Here is a 15,749-nt window from a genome sequence, read left to right as displayed (position 1 = left end):
GTTGTTATGAAAGGATTTTCACTTGTTGCCTCGTGTTGTTATTGAGGGCTTTCCAAGATGATTGTTGAATTGAATTTCAATATAATCTAATCTACAATATCTAATTACAAACAAAGAACATTAATTGATTTTAAATCATAATATGGTGATAGAATGCCAACAATATGAGAGAGATCAAAGCTAATTGATATACTTGCAAATTTTAATCAAACATTTTCAAAACCACACTAAACTATGAATTGAAAGTAACAAACATATTGACACCTCACACTTAGAAGGATAGTATACATATGCTTGGCAAGGTTGTAGACTAATGCTAAAATTGATAAGAGTATTTAGGAAGACTATTGGATTAGAGAGATACTAACCTAGTTGTGCACTCCCATTGCCTATTTGGAACCATGAAAGTGTTGAAAATATTGTAAGTATATTGTTGTCATTGATGTCAAGGACTATTGAGCATATTGTCATTAATGTCAAAGATGAGGAGATCTATTTATCATTAAGGTCTAAAGAGTGTGGAATATAAGAATGGCAATAAGCGTGAAAGTGACACAAGGAGAAGAAAGAATATATAAGTGTGCTATGCGAAAATATATATATGATTTCCAAGGCAGTAATTACCATCATTACAAGGTAGAGATCAGTGCATTACTAAAGGCAATGATGATAATGCAATGAAGAGGCAACAATTAGAAAGGAAGATATAAGAGGTTAAAAATACTAGTAATTATAATGTATGCAATAATTAATATAATAATTAAATGACAAGTGATTCATATTATAGGAGCAACTATATTCAATAAGGAAGAGGCAAAAATAAAAATGTAATTATAAAGAAGCTATTAGCATAATGAAGTCCTATGAGAAAAAGATTTGATAAGACAAAAGTAGATAATACAAAATCTAGATAAGGCAGTGATAAAAATTATCATTAAGAGTGACAATTTTTTTTGAGTAAAGACATGCTAATGCAATACTCATTTAAAGAAATTATTAAGATAATATTAAAGGAAATGATCAATGGGAAAAAGAGTTATATCTATTCAAAGAGACAACTCCCTTCTATAGAGACATGAAAATATAAAAAGAAAATAAGAAATGTGTGGAGAGGATATGGATATGGAATAAGATACAAGTGATGAATAATACAAGTAATATAAAATAGACAACAACAGATCCATAGATAGTATGCAAATTTTTTAGTAAAGGACATGATCATTCAAATGGTTGTATCTATTTAAAAAAGTTGCATCTTTTTATGAAGACATGGAGATATAAAATGGAGGGAGATTTTGTGGAAAAGAGTGAATTGTAGATAAAAGAAATTTTCATTCTTTCACCAGTATCTTTGTGAAAAAAAAAAAGATAAATTCACAGAGTATGACGATCCTCCACTGCATGTCACTAAACAAAGAATGAGCAGGATGTAGCTTCCACCTCTCTGGGCTCATAGAGTCACTTATGCTATTATTTATATCACCTATAAAGGAAGGCAATCACAATTGGACTCTGTATATTTCAAATTGCTAAGTCATTTGAGGCATGGTCAACGAATGAATGTTCCCAATTTTCTTTATAACATGTTGAAACATATGGCAGATCAAGTCCAAAAAGGTAATCCTTAATTGGTTTTCCACCAATGTTTAATTTAGTTATTGACTGAACAAACCCGGGTGGAAACAAATACTAGAATGCAGTGGGTAGAATTTATTTCTATAAGTAGGGCTCAACCATTAAGGAAGGTACCTACCATTAGGGAAGCTGTAGGCACTTCATCCTCCCGACTTACTCAAATTCCTAGTGAAAGTTCTTTTGGTGAAGATGAGGATGCCTCTCCAAAGGTTGCAGAGAAAACTCTTGTGGCACAAGGTCTTGCAACTAAGGGTAAAAAGAAGGAGAAGCTAGCACAAGAAACTATGATTATGAAAAATAAGAATTATAAGCTTCCCGGTGTTACTTTGAGAGAACCATTATCACAGACAACTATCTCTAAAAAGAAAAAAAAGGGAAGAAATAATAAACCTTTGCAGCAACTCAGAAAATGGAGAAACCAATTGCTAAAGTGAGCCAATCTGACCATAAAAGGAAGCAAATAGAGAAACCCTCTACAAGCAAATGACCTATTAGAACCGGTCATAGGTTGAAAAATAAATTCAAGAGAAAAATATCCAAAGGAGAGAAGATTAATATTCCAAGCCCAAATTATAAAAAGGAAGATGCTCCTCAAAAGGATTCTCCTAAAATTCATCTTCACCTTCCTCTGCTAATGATGAAGAAAACCAAGAGCAAGAAATGTCCCACTCTGAAGAATTATCTGAAGAGGAAAGAAAATAAGAAGATGTGGCATTCTATGAAGTGGGGAATGTAGCTCATGATATCACTCAGTTCATGATAGAAAAATAGACACAAGATGATGCAACCTAAGAAGGAAAAGCACCAATAGAAGAAGAAGATGTAGAAGAGGAGGCATTGATTCATTTTGGATAAATTTAGATTAACCTAAATATTGGAGACACTCCTAACCCTCATCAAACCTACCATGAGGAACCTACTATTAAGAAGGGGAATATTGCATCTGGGTTAGTGAATTTGGCTGGAGCTACTGAAAAAGTGAATCTAGAGGAGCAAATAAAGAAGATTATGGTAAGTAAACACAATCCTTCCTCATTTTCCTGGGCTTCAATTGCTATTGAATTTTGGAAGTTATTAGACAAGAGGGAGGAAGAATGGAAAAAGGAGAAGGAAATGTTAGAAGAAAAACTAAGAAAGAAAGATGTAGAAATAAATAGGTTGGAGGATAGAACATATAATGTTGCTACTCTATTGCCTCAAGAAATTGAGTTTAAGCCACCTCCTAGGGTATACTCCCTTTATTTGAAGGAATTGCATCTTTCTTATAAGATAAGTGGGGAGTTGTCTGGATTAAGTTAATCATTAATGACCCCTAAAGAATTTATCAATGCTTATAACACCTCCTCTCCCCAGTAGAAGAATTTTCTATGCAAATTTTATCTTCATAATTATGCCATCCCATATACTCCATAATGGAATCCACCACTTTCAATCAAAGACATTCACCTTATGGAAATTATGTCCTACCTACATTTAGAATGAGAATAATAGAGGTGAGCAAGCTAGGGAATACCTAGACATAGAGAAGATTGTTTCTTTGCCATTGAGAGCTAAAATAGGGGATCCCGATGAAATATATTATAGATTGATGCATGAGCAACCTCGATTCATAGAAATCTTGCATCAACTAAAAATATTTCCTTTCTATTTTTCTTTCTATTTGTATTTTCAACATTTCTTCCTGTGTGTCTTGGATTTAGCTCACCAGAACTTGTGGAGTTGGATTTTACTTGAAGACTAGATCATCTTCCTTATTCCCAAATTATCGAGCATTTGGATTATTTTCAGGAAAGTTATTGCTACCAATTTTTGAGACAATTTTATGTTATCGGTTGCCTAGACCTATTTGCATTGGTGATCTACCAGATCCCCTTTCATAGCTTGTAGATCCCTGAGCATTGATTTTGATGTTCCTTCGCATGTGGCTGACCTTTTCCCGTGATCTACTCTTCATCCTTTGGATTCTCCAGAGGAATTTCTTTGGCGGAGGTTGGCCTTGTTGGTTTTACACGTTAGCTCTTGTTCTTTGGGTTTTGATCCCTTTTTGGGCTGACCGGATCCCCTTGGATCATATAAATCATTGTAATAGAGCATTAGAATGTAATCAAGAAGTTAGATTTAACAGGCTTGTGAGCTGGTTTCTATAACTCGGTTGTTAACAATTTGTTGTAATCAGTTTTCATGATATAGTTCAATCTGTTTTGCATTATCTCCATCATGTCCTTGTGTTTCCGTTGTGTTTACTCTTGCTAACCGATCTGGACTGATCTCTTTGAAGTCCCTCCTAGTCGATGACTGCTTCAAGTGGTATCAGAGTGAGCTTTCATTTCAGAGATTGCATTGTCCTTATAATTTTGTTGTAGGGTGGCGGACTGTGGATCCGACCTATAGCTATAGAGGACTGGCGTAAAGATGGTGCGAAGAGGAACTAGGAATAGTGGAGAGCATGGGAATGCAGACCCTACTGCGATGGAAATGTTGCAAGGAATAGAAGCCTGGTTGGAAGCTATAGAGACAACCCAGAGAAGAGGCCAACAAATTAAAGATGTAAGCAAAGATGAAGGAGAAGAATCCCCGATAGAATGAGTAAACCCATTGGCAGTTGATCCAAATGAGGAAAGGATTTTGAGGGTTTTGAGTACGGTGTATAGTAAACCTCATTTTACCCCACCGGAATATGATGGAAAGTTGGATTCAGATGAATTGATGGATTGGATCTCAGAGATAGAGAAATATTTTGATTTTGAAAACACTCCAGAAGAAAGGAAGTTGAAATATGCCTATACCCGGTTGAAAGGTCATGCATCTCTTTGGTGGGAACATTTGCAAGTTGATAGACAAAGAAGTGGTAAAGAGAAAAAGATATGGGATTGAATGGTTGCTAAGTTGAAATCAAAATTTATGCTGGCTGAATATCAAGTGAATCTATTTCGGAAGTTGCAGAATTCGAGACGGAAGGAATCTAGTGTGAAGGAATACACTGAAGCATTTTACAAGTTGAATATCAGATCTGAACACGTTGATGATGAATTTGAACAAGTTGCAAGATATTTGAATGGACTACGGTTGTCTATACAAGATGAAATTAGTTTGATCAAATTATAGAGTGTTGAAGAGGCTTACCAGTATGCCCTAAAAGCAAAAGAAAAGTTAAACAAAAGACATAAGCAGAGGCAGAGAGGCAGAGGTGGAAGGTTTTCTGGAGGAAGATTTCAAGGAGGAAGAGGATACACCAAAGGTAGAAGAACCTGTATGGATTAGAACACAGATAAGGAAGTAAGCAAAGAAGGTAATTCATACTGAAAATATGATAGAAATTTCTATTGAAGGAGAGAACCAGATGGATACCAGAATGAGAATTTTGGAAAAGATGATAGAAGACAAGACAAGAATATTTAGAGGAACTTTATATAAGTATGGAGGAGAAGGACATCATGCTTTCGAGTGTAAGAAGACAAAGAATTCTAGAAGAAAAGCAGTGGTGGAAGAAAACCCACTAGATCAGATAATAAATTGGAAGATGGAGAACTATTGATGATGATGAGAGAGTTGTGTCATACCGGGAGAGATGAAGAGCCATTGCAAAGGAAGAATTTGTTCAAGACCAGATGTAAGGTATCCGGTAAGTGCTATAAAATTGTTATTGATAGTGGTAGTTCAGATAATCTTGTTTTAGAAGAGAAGGTGAATAAATTGAATTTGGAAAGATTGAAACACCCTAAGCCTTATTAGATAGCATGGATTCAGGATGAACATAAGTTGTTAGTAAGTGAGAAATGTTTGGTGAAATTGAAAATTAGGAATTATCATGATGAAGTCTTGTGTGATATTATGCCTATGGATATTTATCATCTTTTGCTGGGTAGACCTTGGCAGTTTGATAGATAGGAAATACATGATGGGAGGAAGAATACATACATTATTGTGGCCAATGGGATGAAGCAAGCCTTGTTGCCCTTAGAGGAACCTTTGAAGAGTGAAGTCTGTACGAATGCTAGAATCTATTTGATGGATAGAAGTAAATTCCTAGATGGATTGAGACATGAGAATGTGTGTTTTGCCTTAGTTCCTAAGAAGACTAAGAATCCAAAGGATGAAGAGGAATAACTAGAAGAGATAAAATATTTGCTGACAGAATATGAAGACATCATTTCAGATAATGTGCCTAATGGATTGCCACCTATGAGAAGTATCAGTCATTGCATGGACCTGTTTCCTAAAGCTAGTTTTCCTAACAAAGCTGCACACTGGATGAAACTGAAAGAGAATGAAGAACTGAATAGACAAGTGCAAGAGCTATTGAAGAAAGGTTTGATCAGAGAAAGTCTGAGCCCTTGTGCACTACCAACAGTTTTAGCACCTAAGAAGAATGGAGAGTGGAGAATGTGTACCAATTCCAGAGCAATAAACAAGATCATAGTGAAATACTAGTTTCCTTTACCTAGGATGGATGACATAATGGACTGTTTGAGTGGAGCCAAATACTTTACAAAGATAGACTTGAAGAGTGGATATCATCAAATCAGGATTAGAGAAGGAGACGAGTGGAAGATATCATTCAAGACAAATGAAGGACTGTATGAATGGCTGGTGATGCTTTTTGGGTTAACTAATGCACCGAGTACTTTCATGAGGCTAAAGAATGAGGTATTGAAGAAATTCTTGGGTAAGTTTGTTATTGTATATTTGGATGACATTCTAATTTTTAGTAAAATAAAAGAGGAGCATTTGTTGTATTTGAGACAAGTTTTGCAGAGGTTGAGAGAAGAAAATTTACTGATATATCTTAAGAAGTGTACTTTCATGAAAGATGATTTAGTCTATTTGATATTTGTGATATCTGAGGATGGTTTAAAGATGGACCCTGAGAAATTAAAAGAAATTATTGAGTGGCCTACACCACAAAGCATTGGAGAGGTAAGATCATTTCATGGATTGCCTAGTTTCTACCGGAAGTTCATAAAAAATTTCATTTCAGTTTACAACCCTATGACTGAGACCATGAGGGGAGATCTGAAGGAATTCAAGTGGACCACCAGAGAAATTTTTTTTTTTGAGCTATTGAAATAGAAGGTGTCTGAGCAACCCATTTTAGATTTACCAGATTTCAATAAAGTATTTCAAGTGGATTGTGATGCAAGTGAAATAGCAGTAGGAGCAGTCTTGAGTCAGGAAGTGAGAGAAGTATCTTATTTTAGTGAGAAATTGAATGATGCTTGAAAGAGATAGTCAGTGTATGATCAGGAGTTTTATGCCATAGTTCAAGCCTTGAAGAGTTGGAGACATTACTTGTTGCCTAAGGAGTTTGTGTTGTATATGGATCATCAAGATTTGCAGTATTTGAATAGTCAGAGTAAGTTGAATTAGAGACATATGGGATGGGTAGAATTTTTGTAGATTTACACCTTTGTGTTGAAGCATAGAAGTGGGAAATATAACAGAGTTGCCAATGCATTGAGTAGGAGAAGGAATTTGCTGACTGTAGACACCTAAAAATGGTCAACGCTTGTGGAGTCATACTTTAACATTTGCGCATTGCCTCATTTTAGGTTTTTGCGTCGCATTAACATTTTCTCCTATGTCACGCACTTGGTCTTTATCATTTGTGAGCATCGAGTCCTTCTTCTCCATTCTTCAGTTGTCTCACTTTCGAATTAGGTCTTGTTCATAACCAATTTTCAGTCATGATTTTGGTCGATCCTTATCAACTTGTCAATCTTGTCATTTTGCGATCGATTTGCCATCGATCGTTGTCTGTCTCAATTATGTCAATTTCGATCAATTAGTCATTGTTCCTCATCAATTGGTGCATTTATCAATCAAGTCATTTGTCAGCATTGGTCTTTTATCAAGTCAGAATCATGATCAAATCGAATCGACATCAAATCAATCTTACATCAAGACCTAATTGTCATCTTTGCATTTCTAATTCATCTTCCAAGGTTTTATGATTTATTCATTTAATCTTGTTTGGCATTTTTCCCTCTAGGTTAAATAATTTATTTATTTATCTTAAGTCTTCTTGTCACAATTAAATGTTTATTTAATTAGCTAATTAATTTCCTCTTATTTTGTAAATTAATTAATGAATGAGAAATTATTAATTAATTTACCTATTTTTCATCAATTTCCTAATTTCCAAGTCATTATTTCCAACTTAATTTTCTAATTTCTCCTAAATTTCTATTTCTATTTCAAAACCTTGTCATTAATCCTTGCATAGCAATTTGTCATAATCTTGTCATAAATTATCAATCAATCAATTTTGCATAGAAAGTGCAAATTTGTCATAATTTGTCATATTGATTTGCAATTTCCATTTGAATCTTTCATGCTAATCTTGTCATTTCTCCAATTTATCTATAAATTGGATGAGTTTCTTCAATCAAGGCCCCCAATTGATCGCATTTTGAATGAGAATAATCACTTTTTCGAGTCAATCACGCTTCGAGTACTCTTGCGCCAATATCTTGTCTATTTGCTTTCATCTCAAGTGTATGCACTTGAAGGTGAGATCCGCAAACAAAAGGCTATTTGGAGAAGAAAGAAGAACAATGGAGCCGCATGAAGGAAGCATTCAGATCTACATTTGGTTTGCATAGTCTTTAGTTTTGAATGTTTCATTTTCATGTCTTTATTGAGTGTGTTTAGGATAGATCATTGCATTTGAGCTTTCGTGATTGAGCTAGATTAGTATTTTGATTTGCTTTGATGATTTCCAGATTCCTAGCTACATTAATTGGTGAACCCGATGTGAACTAACCCTCTAATCATGTCTTGAATGCCTTTTGAGTTGATTTGCAGTCCAAAAACCCAAAAATAGGGTAATGCAAGGCTTTCTGGGGACTTCTGTGCCTATGTGAGACAACCTGCGGCTGTGTCAAGCAACTTGCGCCTGTGTTAAAGACATTCTACACCTATGTCATGAGTTCTATGCCTGTGTCAAGTCCAGAAACAGAGGTAAAAAAAAGCAGTGTTTTACTTGAAAATTGTTTGTTTTGCATTCTGTTTTCTGCTTTTTGGTTTTTGGTACTGATTCTCTGTGCAGCACCTTGGCATATGCATGGAAAAGACAACAAATGAAAACTACTAACACGTTTTATGCAGATTCGATAGTCAAAGACTAAATGTATCAAACTTCTGACTTGGGTTTTGCAGGTTGCCTTGGACATACAACTAAACTTTGTGTTTGCAATTAATGTTTAGGCACCTAGTATGATTTCTAAATAGGGTGGAATGAATCTATGTTTGATTTGATGTTTGAGTTTGACATTGGAGTAGGAGAGTATGCTCTCATCCTTCTTAGGGTGATCAGAAATCCAGATCTTCAATACCATGCTCATGTTTTTGATTGCGTGTCACCTTTAGAGGGCCTGCCTTCCCGACCATTTTCTTTTGCAAGCAAGTGATAATCGTGAGAAGGGAACAACCCAAAGTGAGTACGACTAGAATACCTTGGCATTCTAACTCACTATAAACAAATACCTGATGGGCGAAAGCTTTGAAGGAAGGGTTACGTGGGAATTGCAGTTACTTGGGAAGTGATGACCCTTGAACTCTTTCTCATATCAACATCTAAGTAGGACCTCACAGTTTAAATCGTGCTTGTGCGACTACATTTTTTTGGTATCTTGGTGGGCTTAATGTCTCAATCATGCTTGCGTGACATCAAGGAGTAACACTTAACAGAAATCCTTACTAAACACCTTGTTTTTAGAGGCCAAAAACCTTTCTAGTTGCTTGAGAAGGAAAAGTTCAGATACTTGGAAGAGATACTAAGTTTGCCATGGGGAGATTTCCATGGGGACTGATGCTTGGTTGCCCTGAGAAGTGAGTGCCGTGGAGGGGAGCCCATGGGATCAAGCATCTATGTATTCTCCTTGAATCCCATAACAAGTCTACCTCTCAAGTACCTACTGTCCTTGCCTACCATAAGAAATGTGTGAATGAGCATGATTGTATTGAGTCTAAGTTGAAATATCTTATCTTCTTTGCTTGTCAAAAGTTGAATTGCATCTCATTTCAAGAACAAGACAAATTGATTCAAAACAAGGTTAAACACAAGAAAAATTTCATCCAACAAAATTCAAAAACATCTTCAAACATGGTTGTCAAACATTCTTCAAAATCTTGTCTCAACATGCATGTCACTTAGATTTAGGTTCATCTTAGGTTTGCATTTTGCAAAGTCATTGTCAACTATCAAGGTTAAGTTTCATCTAGGTCATACTCCTTTGCATATTAATAAGGGTCATCCATTTGCATATGTCCTCTTGCATTAGAGTAATACCATTGTCATACATTCATATTTGCATACCCTAGGTCTCTTCATTAAGTTTAGGTCATTATCATATCATATTAGGGTCACTTGCATAGTAATTGTCCCTTGGCATATAGTGTCCAAAATAGGTTTTGTCATACTTGAGTAATCCAAATCTTTGATAAACCCTAAGTCATTGTTAGGAAGTCTAGACCTTATCAAACCTTTTCTCTTTTGTCATTATTGTCATTTGGTCAAACCTAGCTTAGTATCCAAGCATATAGGGGAGACATTGTCATTTGTCCTTTTGTCACTTGGTCCTTTTTTCCTTTGAGGTCTAGACATCATTTCAATTTCCTAAGGGTCTCTTTTTAGATTTGCATTTCAAAAGTTTGTCAAAATCTTGAAAAACAACCAAAAGCATAGGTTGCATTCTTGCCATAGATTGCATTTTCACCTATTTAGTTTGCATTTAGTTGCATATCATACATCATCCGTTTAAAATAAAAAATCCCAAAAACATTGCATAGTGACATGTCTATTGAAACAAGGTTCCAAGCACCAATGATGCAACAAAGTTTGACATATCAACCGACAATGCAATCACAATTCTATCCAACCCAACAACAAAGCAACATTGATCCAACTTTTTATGATGAAACAAGTCTCCAAATACAAAAACTAGAGGAGAAACTAGCTCAAGAAAATGAGATTTGGAACAAAGAGTGAAAAACATTGAGAAGAATAGATCACAAGTGTCCAAAATGTTTCAAAAATTTCCAAGTCGAAATCCAAAGATTGAGCCAATTGATGTAAGATCTCTTCTTGAATGATCAGACATACCAGCTCTCCTCTCACAAATAGAGATGATGAAACAATTTCAAGAAAAGAGACAACATCAATTTCAACATTATGTGCCTCCACAACAAGAACAAGAAGGTGTTTACTATCAATCAGATTTTCAACCATCACAACCAATGGTTCAACCAATTGTTTAACAGCTCCAACGTTTCCAACAGACACAACCAATGGTCCAATTTCAACAATATGTCCAACCAACTATACAATGTCAACAAATGGTTCAACCAATGGTGGAATATCAACAATTTCAATCAACATATCAATGTCGACAACCACAACCAAACATTCAAAAACAAAGGTTGCAACACACACCAACCCAAGTTTCAAACATGTCAGAACAATTGAACCAAGTCCAACATCAAAACATGACATTAGATCATAACCAACTCCTTGCCAAACAAGTTCAAATTCCAGATACAACTATGTCAAAACCTCGAAAGAAAGGTGGCTTTATTGCAAGGATCTTAAGGAAATTACCAAGTGAGTTCTTTGAGGAAGATCAAGATAATACACTTATGTCTACCAATGCCTCATCCCCCCGCAAACAAATTGACTCTCCAGTGGCATCTATCCCTACACCTTTCAAAGTTTCACAAGAACCTTCCATATTGTCCTCATCAAATAATACACCCAAGGATGAAATTACCCAAGGGCTATCCATAATTGAATGCCAAGATAATCCAATTCATAATCCACATCCTTGTCATGTTTCAGAAATACAAGACCCAATGCCACCATGCACTTTATTGCCATTACCTATTTTAGAGGACCCCATTCAAAGTCCCTCTTCCTCATGTTCAAGCATTGATTCCTTGCCAGAATCCATCACAAATGTTCAAAGTGCATTTCCTTCATGCCAAAACATTGATCCCTTGTCAGAATCCCCCATTCATATCCAAAGTCCAACCCCATGTCAAGAGGATAATTTAGAGCATGAAGAAACGTGTCTTGAAATAGATCAAGATCAAGATCCTGAAACCTTATCATCCCATCCAATTGTTGACCAGGATCTCATCTTCCCAGAAACTCATGATGATTCCCCTATTCTTGTCCATCCTATCCAAAGTCCTATTGACACTCCATTCCCCGAGCAAGATCAAGATATCCTAGTCCATCCAATCCCAAATGACCCCCTTCCATTTCATGAACAAAATGTCCTTTCAAATCCCATTGACATTCAAGATATCCCTTCCATCCTTTCCGATGATCCCATTAAAAGTCCAGAGCAAAGCACCTTTGAAGAGGGTTCCAATGATCTTCCTCCTTGTCAAGATCAAATTATTCCTTTAAATCCTCCACAAGATCCTTTTGTTCCTCCATCTCCTTGTCTTAATGCTCCATATACACTCCAAGATCTCATTCCTTTTGATGATCCCATTATTTCTTCCATTCCATCTCTTGAAAAGCCTGTCATTGAACTATGTCCACTACACAATCCTAGTCCCCCTCATGATCCTAATCCCCCTCATGATTCTAACATGTCAGTGCAAGATGTTCATGAACCCTCGACATGCACAATGGGTTCTTCCACTTTGGTGCAATCCGATCCACTTCAAGATCTTATTATTTCTCTCATATCATATCCACCTCATAATGGACTTGCGTCTTCTTCCCAAAGAAAAGAGTATCCTACAAGTCAAGATATTCATAAAGGCAAAGGAGTAGACCTTCATGAGAAAGAACCCCTCCATATCAAAGAAGATCTTAAGGGTCATGTCTTCACGACTCACTCTCAAGACGTTGGTATCCCTCCATCAAAATCAAAACATACACCTTCCCCATCATACTTTCCATCCATCTTAGGTCATTATATTCCTTCATCCTCTATGCAAGGTCAGCAAAGGCACACATCCTTGAGTAAATTTCATCCATCCAAAAGAACTCCATATCATTCCCATCCACACCATCATTCATTCCCTCTTCCAAGCAATTTGGATGCCAAGCATAAAAGTCATAAGTCTAGAAATCCACATGTATTGAAGGATCAACATGTCCAATATAATCGACATGTCAAAACAAAGAATAATATGATCTATAAAGAAAAAGAAATATCCAAAAGGCCACAAAGGCCCACTAAGTAAAATAAATCCAAGTTAAAATATATATGGGTTCCTAAATCCCTTGTGCAAGCAGTGCACTCCAAGGAACCACAAAAGCATGAAAAATAAAAAACTAGGTGGATCCCTAGGCGGCTCCTTGAAGCACAAAAGTCTAAAGAAACATCCAACTTGGCATCCAAAGTTGCTATTCCTCCATCCAACCCTCTCAAATTTGTTCCTCCATCAGCTTCTTCATCCATTTTGGGCCCTTATGTCCCAAAATCCATAGCCTTTCCTCCGTCACAATCTCAATATCCAAAATACATTTTTCCTCCATCAGTCCACCACCTGTCAAGGTGTGTTCCAATGTTGATCTTGCCTTCATTTACATCCACTAAATCTTAATTCTTCCAATACCCTATCCATTATCCAATGCATATTTTTCATCCTTCAATCCCTTTGATCCCATCCTTTGCATAAATCCTAGCCTTAGTTTCATCTCATTTTCCATGTCCTTATCCTACCAACGTCTTTGAGCATACTTTTAAAGGTCATGGTCCATTTAGTTCAAGTTACTATCCAAACAAAAAGATGTTTGAGTCCTTCTTCCATCCCCTATCATGTGTCCATCTTCTATTGAAAAAGTCAAAATTGAAAAAAAAAAAGTGAAAAAAAAAGAAAAAAAAAAAGAAAAAGTAAAGCAAAAAATAATTTGTCCACTGGTGAAAACCTGGCAAACAGGTGCCTTGGGCAAGTACCATGATGAAAACCTGGCAAATAGGCATCATGCGTAATCTATTAACTTCTTGCACACCACACTTGGGGGCAGGTTTCCTCCTTCATATCCTATTGCCCTTCATTATCCTATCATACCATGTCATTACCCTTCATATCCTATCATCCCTCATGTCCATTTTACCTTTCCACCTTTGATCTTGACAAGGCTGAGGATCGTCATGAGCATCATGCATCTTGTTTGCAGCTTTTAGTCCATCATAGCTTTTGGTCTTCATCCATTTGCTTATTACAACCTTTCATCCATATTCCCTATCTTATTGCAACTTTCTGCCACTATCCCTTAGCCTACCCCGACCTTCAGTCCATGTCCCTTATCCATTCTTGGTCTTGCTTATCCTATCCATATCTTATCACTATCCATACACTCTTTTTGTCCCTTGCTCTTGATTTGACATAAGGACGTGAAACACAAAACATATTTTTCAAAAACCTCTTGACATGTCCCTCATGCCATGTTCCTGCTTTACATTGTCATATCCAGTCTCTTGTCCCATCACACAATAGCCCTTGAAAATTGCATCTGTATTGTCTCCATAATAAAAGGCCTTTGTCTTCCCTCTATCCACCAACATTTTAGCAAGCCTATTTATTCACCTATCATATTCCTTTCCTTGCTAGACATTGGGGGCAAAAATCATAAAAAATCTCTAAAAATTGAAAAATGTCCTGAAAAAATCTCTAAAAAATTGAAAAATGTCCTGAAATAAAATCATAAAAAATTTGAAAAATGTCCTGAGGAAAAAAAAAAATACTAAAAAAATTGAAAAATTTCCTAAAATAATCCAAAAACATTCAAATAATGTCCTGAAATAATCCAAAAACATTCAAAAAAGTGATCCTAAAAAATTCCCTAAAAAAATCAAATAATGTCCTGAAAAAAATCCAAACAAAAAAAATCAAATAATGTCCTGAAAAAAACCCTAAAAAGTCAAAAAAAGTCCTGAAAAAAAATAAAATGAACACAAAAAAATTGTAAAATCTCAAAAAGCAAAACAAAAAAATCGATATCCCTTTTGTGCATAAGACAAATCACTGAGCATCCCTCCAATGACACGCAATCAACATTGTGCTTTAATGAAATCATGCGTTAATAGATGAACTCTTTCAATCAAACTAGACATTCAAACTAATCACAATTGTCATATTAATCGAATATCAACCTCAACATCATTTGTCCTTGTTCCCACTATCATAGGTCTTATACAGGGTGTGGTATACTCGAAACCAGACTATGTCCTGTCTTAGACGGGGTATAGCATTCCCTGAAACCAGACAACATGATCATCCTATCAGCACTTTCAACTTTTGACAATGAAGATCAAGATGTTTGTTTGACTTGTTGGAATTAGCGAGTCTTATCTTTTTATTGATTTATCTTTGGCTTCGATCATGTTCCTATGTTGCTCGATGATGTCATTGAGTGATTTAGAGTGACCGGGATGGTTCATGGTCGCTTTCTTTTTTGTTGTGATTGTTGTTTGTCTATGATGTGTCTATCTTTTGCAAAAAGGGTTGCATTTCAGCTCTGGCCTTCAATGCCATGATGCTACACATCCATTTTTCTACATTAAAATAAAGGTTCTCACCTATAAAGTGCATTACTGAAAGCAAGTTTTTCTTCGTCTTTAACTGTTCTTTGTCTCATTTCTTCTTACTAACATTTCTTTCGTCAGTTCGGATAGTCAGTTTGGTCTAGTGCTTCGATTTCCCCAAACACATATGCTGCATCCTGCATTCATTGGTTAGTACATTTGCATTACATCAAGCATCATATCAAGCATTTTATCCATTTCATATTATAAATGCATCAAAAACACATAAAAATAAAAAAGATGTATCCATACATGTTCCAAAACAAACAGTGCATAAGTCATCCATACAAGTCATAACACATTGCATTCCATCATATCGATGCATATCATATCACATATCACAATAATATCGGAGTACAAAATTGGACTGTCTGTCCTAAGTATGGCCTGCAGGCTGACTACATAATATCAAACTACATCTGTCTCTATCCTAAGGAGCATGTGCCTCTGTCACTGGGTGCTCCCTCTATCCTCCTCATCCCTACCATGTCTCAAGGATGATGTCCCTCCTATCCCAAGTCCTGCTAATGTATCTATGTCCGTGCTTCTGAGTCTATGTCGTAA

Source organism: Cryptomeria japonica, chromosome 7 (assembly GCF_030272615.1).
Source record: "Cryptomeria japonica chromosome 7, Sugi_1.0, whole genome shotgun sequence".
NCBI lineage: Eukaryota > Viridiplantae > Streptophyta > Pinopsida > Cupressales > Cupressaceae > Cryptomeria > Cryptomeria japonica.
Note: the sequence above shows the minus strand (reverse complement) of the source record.